This window comes from Indicator indicator, chromosome 31 (assembly GCF_027791375.1).
Source record: "Indicator indicator isolate 239-I01 chromosome 31, UM_Iind_1.1, whole genome shotgun sequence".
In the NCBI taxonomy this organism is placed as follows: domain Eukaryota; kingdom Metazoa; phylum Chordata; class Aves; order Piciformes; family Indicatoridae; genus Indicator; species Indicator indicator.
The window spans coordinates 11785368-11792467 of NC_072040.1; positions in this window are offsets into that span (position 1 = coordinate 11785368).

A 7100-nucleotide genomic window follows, 5' to 3' on the forward strand; every position below is an offset into this window, starting at 1 on the left:
CCTTTCCTCTTGCCCATGCATGCAACAGTGAGAGTTTGTTCGGACTGGACAAAAGCTGGTACAGGATCAGTTGCTTGTTAATCAAACCTTCCCCTTCCCCAGGGGCAGCCAAAGGATAAACATTTATACCATGGTGGGTTTCTTCCATTTCAGGGCAAAACAGCTCAAACACTCAGCTCAGCAGGAGCTAAGATAGGCTTTCTTTTATTCCTCCCAGGGTTCCTTCCCTCCTTCTCCATTGAGGCCAAGCTCATCTTCCCAGTCTTCACGGCTCTGACTCTGGCTCCTTCTTGCATCTTACTACCTCACAGTCTCTTCACCAGTGTTTTTCTGGGGTTCTCACTTTCCTGTCTTCCATCCCACCCCAAGCCCAGAGTGCTGACCAGCTTTGGATTTTTACTTCAAATGCATCCTGAAAGAAGAGCTCCTTAGCACAAGCTTACCATCAGCATTAGCTGCTAGCTTCTGCCACTGTTTTTTTTTTTTTCATGTGTATGAACCAGGCTGGATATTGACAAGGAAAGTCACAATGAGGATGACAAGGAACAAGGAATGAACTTCACAAGTGCAACCTACAGCAAGTGAATCTGCCAAATGGTAACATTATACAGCAGCAGCCCAAACCAAAAGCATCATAGAATGGTCTGGGTTGGAAGGGACCTCCAAAGCTCATCCAGTGCAACGCCCTGCACTCAGCAGGGACATCCTCCACTAGATCAGGTTGCCCAGAGCCCTGTCCAGCCTCACCTTGAATATCTCCAGCAATGGAGCCTCAACCACCTCCCTGGGCAACCTGTTCCAGTGTCCCAGCACCCTCATGGTGCAGAACTTTTTCCTAACATCCAATCTCAATCTGCTCTGCTCTAGTTTGAAGCCATTGTCCCTGGTCCTGTCCCTGCAGCCCTTTGCAAACAGTCTCTCTGCAGCCTGCTTGTAGCCTCCTTCAGGTACTGGCAAGTTGCTAATAGGTCTCCCCAGAGCCTTCTCCTCTCCAGGCTGAACACCCCCAGCTCTCTCAGCCTGTCCTCATAGCAGAGGTTCTCCAGCCCCCTGATCATCTTTGCGGCCTCCTGTAGACCCTGTCCAACAGTTCCATGACCTTTTTGTGTTGAGGGTGCCATAGCTGGACCCAGCACTGCAGGTGAGGTCTCCCCAGAGCAGAGCAGAGGGGCAGGATCCTCTCTCTCCATCTCTGCCCACACTGCTTTGGATGCAGCCCAGGCTGCCCTTGGCCTTCTGTGCTGCAAGCTCACACTGTCTGCTCCTGTCCAGCGTCTCCCCCACCAGCACCCCCAAGGCCTTTTCCTCAGGGCTGCTTTCTGTCCCCTCCTCCCCCAGCCTGTGTTGGTAGTGAGGATTGTTCCAGCCCAGCTGCAGGACCCTGCACTTGCTCTTGTTGAACCTCATGAGGTTCACCTGGGCACCACCTCTGCAGCCTGTCCAGGTCCCTCTGTCTGTAGCAGTGATACAAATACCAAACAGTGCAGGTCCCAGCACGGATCCCTGAGGGACACACTGTCACTGCTCTCCATCTGGCCTTTGAGCCACTGAGCACTGCCCTCTGGATGTGACCATCCATCCAGTTCCTTATGCACTGATGTCTCACAGCAGTATACAGGTGAAACATTTCTTCTGTAGGTGGCATGGCAGATTGGACTGACATGGTTTGTACTGCCCAGCTACCCAGTCAGGAAGTTGAGAAGCAGCCCAGGAAGTAGGAAGTGCAGCCATACATCATCAGGAGATTTAACAAACTAACTGCTAATGAGAAGTAGCAAGATGCTGTTACACACCTTTTAAAATGTCATTTCAGCCTTCCTGAAAGGCTGACCCTGGTGTCAGTCTGGTTTCTGCTTCAGAAGTCCACACATGACTCATCCTCACAATCAGTTACAAACCAAAGTGGCTGTCAGGATGTCACCTAACAATTTAGGTACCAAAGGTAGTAGAGCTTGGATTCAGACCTCTGTCTTGTGCAGCTTCCCATGACTGGTTTGGAAATAACAGTTGAGCTACTTCCACAAGGCTAACAAGGCCATTTCTCCAGCTCTCATGCCAGTCCTTCCACACTCAGTGGTGTGCAACATTGTCCAGGGATGGAGAAGGTTGAAAAGAGCTCTTGAGCACATGGGAAGGCAATGATGAAGGGAGATTGAAGCACCAAGCAGTCAGGGGTAGGAGGTTTTGGAGTTTCCAAGCATGTCCTTCCGCAGCAATGACAGCAGAAGTTAAAAAGAACACTCAGCTTGGTCTTGAAGCAGGGTTTTATTACAAAAGACTGAATTTGGGTAAGGTAGAGATTTTTGTCATTCCAATCACACAGCCTCTTGACATAGCTGTGTTCATTCAACATCTGTGCTCTGTGAACTAACCCCAAGGTACAGACTTCTTGTGATAGCTGCTTTCCCATCTGGGCTTTCAGATGGTGACAGCATTTAAATTGGGGGGAGGCTACAAGAAAGCCAGAAAGAGACTTTTCATGAGGGTTTGTAGCAATAGGATGAGAGTGAATGGATTTAAGCTTGAGGAGGGTAGATTTAGACTGGAGATGAGGAAGAAATTCTTTGCAGTGAGGGTGGTGAGACACTGGAACAGGTTGCCCAGGGAGGCTGTGGATGTCTCCTCCCTGGAGGTGTTCAAGGCCAGGCTGGATGAGGGCTTGAGCAGCCTGGGCTGGTGGGAGGTGTCCCTGCCCATGGCAGGGGGTTGGGACTGGATGAGCTTTAAGGTCCCTTCCAACCCAAACCATTCTATGAATCTATGTGTGATGGTTTGAAACTGTCTTTTTAATTTTTTCCTTGCAAAGTTCAAGCAGAGAAAGCGAAAGAGTATAAATAAGTCACTATTGGGTGTAAGAAAGCAAAATAACGATTGTTCTAAACACTTCCATTGGATAGAGAGAAATGTTTAAGAACTATTACCCAAAACAAAGTAGGCATTCTGCACATTCTGCGTTCGGCAGTGGGGGCAGTTGCTGGGCTGTCTGGCTGCTGTTTCTTCTTCTCTTCTGGCTGAAGATAACACACTGACCTTGGCAGCTAAGTTAACAACTTTCTGCTTAACAAACTCTGCTTTCTGCCAGGGGGTCTGGGGGGAGGCCCCTGGGAGAGAGAGAGACCCCTTTGGGAAAGGTCCCCTTTGGGGGGAAGCAAAGGGAGCTTGGTTGTGCCTTTCTGTTGATTGTATATATTTGTAAATGTTGTAAATTTTGTCTATTTGTACATATTCATTGCATTTCATCATAGATTGTAGATTTTGCTTGCAAATACAGCTTGCATTCACTTCCAGACTGGGCTAGCCTGGTTATTGTCAGTGAGGGGGGATTTCAGCTCACACTGACACACTATGAAAACTGATTTTGCTTACAATTAAGTAGTAAAGCTTCCCACCTAGCACACTCTAGAACACAGCCCAACTGATGCTCCAGTTCTCTAAGGTATTGCAGCTACCTTAGGACACTGACTGCTCTTCACATCCATAACAGATGTCACATTTGAACTCATTACTTAGAGGTATGCAGCACTGCTCTTCTGAGGGAGCTTCTGATCCCCAGAGCACAGAGCAGTTTTCATCTGCCAGCCCGGAGCACATTTTGGCATCTCTGCTCAATAGGTGATGAAGATGGCTTTAAGCAGGGCTGTCAGTTTGCACTGTGCCAACACCAAGTGGCAAGCAGAAGCGACATGGTGCTGGTGTTACTGTGGGAATAGTCATCTGCTGGGGTAGCCAGCAGCTGCTTCAGTGACTGCAGCCATCTTGCTCTTCTCATTTGTCCATCTCCCAGCATGAGCAACTGGGTGCTGATCCCTCCTCTGCTTATGATCGCAGGAATCTCAATTAACTTAAGAAGGAACCTCCTCAATTTAAGAAGGACATTGAGACACTTGAACATGTCCAGAGAAGGGCAACGAGGCTGGTGAGAGGTCTTGAGCACAAGCCCTGTGAGGAGAGGCTGAGGGAGCTGGGGGTGTTTAGCCTGGAGAAGAGGAGGCTCAGGGGTGACCTCATTGCTCTCTACAACTACCTGAAGGGAGGTTGTAGCCAGGTGGGGGTTGGTCTGTTTTCCCAGGCAACCAGCACCAGAACAAGAGGACACAGTCTCAAGCTGCACCAGGGGAGGCATAGGCTTGAAGTGAGGAGAAAGTTCTTCACAGAAAGAGTGATCTGCCATTGGAATGTGCTGCCCAGGGAGGTGGTGGAGTCACCGTCCCTGGAGGTGTTCAAAGAAAGACTGGACATGGCACTTGGAGCCATGGGTTAGTTGTCAGGAGGTGCTGGGTGATAGGTTGGACTTGATGATCTCTGAGGTCTTTTCCAACCTTGTCGATTCTATGATTCTAAGTACCAGACAATGCTCTAAAATTCAGTATGGAGCAAGATGTGATTATAAAATGAAATCACAATGGTAAGACTGTTTGTCCTCTTCATCTGTTCCTACTCCAAGAAAAAGAAAACCCTCTCTGATACTGCACTCACAAGTGTGTTGTACTCCTCTTTAGCACACTGGCAGCCTTCTGCTCACGTACAGCCTCAGCACTGGCTTAAGGAATATTTGTACTCTACAACAGGCTCCATTTACTTTGGCAATATCTCCTGAGGTTACTTGTAATCTTCAGTCTTTGTAAAAGTTTAAAAACTTTTTATTAACCTGTTCAGAGACCTCCTCTTTGTTTTTCTTTCACAGAGAAGCGAGGCTAGAATAATCTCCAATTATTTATTTAGAATGCCCTTTACTCAGCTGATAATATGGTTTAATTTATCAAAATGAGAGAGGAGAAATACTCAAAAAGCCTTGTTTAAAAAAAAAAAAAAAAAAAAAAAGAGTCAACTCTCTTCCAAGGCTGAATGAATAATCTCTAGCATGTCTCATAGTATCTGACTCATCCAAAAGGAGAAACCACATGGAGCCTGTTCCCAGATTTATGAAGCCAGTTCCCCGTGTTCGGAAATGAACTGGCATGGCTCTGACATGTCCTGCCTCTTCCAGGCAGTGTAACACAGGGGTTCCAATCACAGATGAAGTGACAAAGCCCGGGCTGGAGGGGTGCCCCCAGCGCCCCATAGCGCACCAGCTGCGGCGCCGGCCGAGCGGTGTCTGTCCTGCACCTTCACCTGCTGGGCGAATGCTGCCCTCTGCCGGCACAGGCACCAACTGCACCCCGCACCTCGCGCACGCCCTCAGCCAGCCTCACACAGGCTGCTGTAATAACGCAATGTATTTCCCGTTAATATTTATTTGCATCTGCCAATCTGAACGCGATGTGGCATGTCTGAGATCTTCCCAGCTACGCACAAGAGTTTGGCAGAACCAGAGCTTGGCCAGGTGTATTAGTTTGGGTTAAATTAACGAGGTGGGAATTATAAAATATAGTTATTTTTATTTTCCCCAAACCCCACCCCAAAACTATGTACAAAACTGATAGAATTATTTACAGGTTCTATTGGGTCGTGAATTCTTCCAGGATGCTTAATGGCAATTTTGACACAATTTAGAGAGTTCAGAGACTGGAAAAGCTATGACACAAATAGCTTCACCCACTTATAAACCAAAGGCCAACCAATAACCCTTAGGAAGATCTGAGCAGGCCAGGGTTTACTCATGAGGATCAGAGTGGGAATTTGGAGATGGTCCCTGGCTCGATCTGCTGACAGGCTCCAGAAACTGTCAGTTTGTAATCCAGTTCCAGGCTCAGGCTTTATCCCAGGGCCCTGGACCAGGCACTGGAAGCAAGGCAGGACACTGGAGACGACAAGGCTTGAAGTGAACCACAGAATGGTTTGGACTTGGAAGGGACCTTAAAGATCATCCAGTTCCAACCCCCTGCCATGGGCAATGACACCTCCACCAGCCCAGCTTGCTCAAGGCCTCATCCGACGTGGCCTTGAACACCTTCAGGGAGGAGGCATCCACAACCTCCCTGGGCAACCTGTTCTAGTGTCTCACCACCCTCACTGCAAAGAATTTCTTCCAGGGATGAGGCTTCCACCACCTCCCTGGGCAACCTCATGGGGAAGAACTTCTTCCTAACATCCAATCTGAATCTCCCCACTTCTACTTCCATTCCCCCCAGTCCTGTCACTCCCTGACACCCTCAAAAGTCTTTCCCCGGCTTTCTTGTAGCCCCCTTCAGCTACCGGAAGGCCACAAGAAGGTCTCCTTGGAGCCTTCTCCTCTCCAGACTGCACAACCCCAACTCTCTCAGTCTGTCTCCATAGCAGAGGAGCTCCAGCCCTCTGATCATCCTCATGGCCCTTCTCTGGGCACCTTCAGATCCTTCCTGTAATAGAGGCTCCAGAACTGGACACAGTGCTCCAGGTGGAGTGGAGAGGGAGAACATCCCAAATAAACGTGACACTGCTTTCCTTCCTCAAGAGGTTCAGGTTTGTTTGTTTGTTTGTGGTGGAAGGAATTGAAGGGCAGGGAGGAGGCGACAGGGTTGGCTGGCCTTTTTTTTTTTAAACAAGCCCCAGATGGAATGATAGCAGCATTTTTCAGATTTAAATCCCCATCATAACATTGTGCTTGATTTTTTTACGTTTCTGGAAGTAGAGAAATATTTCCAGCCAAACGACACTTTTCATAACCACAGAATCACAGAATAGTTTGGGTTGGAAGAGACCTTTACAGTCCAACATGCTCTGAGGTGAGCAGAGGCATTTTACCCAGCATAGGCTGCTCAGAGCCATATCCAGCATGGCCTGGGATGGTTCCAGATGGAGCATCTCCACCTTTCTCGGCAACCTAGGCAAGGATTTTGCCACCCTCGGTGTAAAAAAATAAAAAATCTCCCTGGGCAGGGAAGGTAGGCCAGGAGGCAATTCACCTGCAGCAGGGACCTGCTTCCCTCCCCTCCTCTCCTTCTGCCTGGTGGTGGAGTCTCCGTCCCTAGAGGTCCAGAAACGTGTAGCCATGGCAACCCAGGCACGGTTTACTGGCCACTGAGGGGCTGGGCTGGCGGCTGGAGTCGGTGACCTTGGAGGTCTTTACCAACCGAAGCAATTCCACGACTCTAACCCTGTGCTGACAGACCCTGCGGGCTAAGGGCTCCTTCCCCCGCGAACTTCCTCCGCAGCGCAGGGCTCCGTACGCCTCCCGCGCA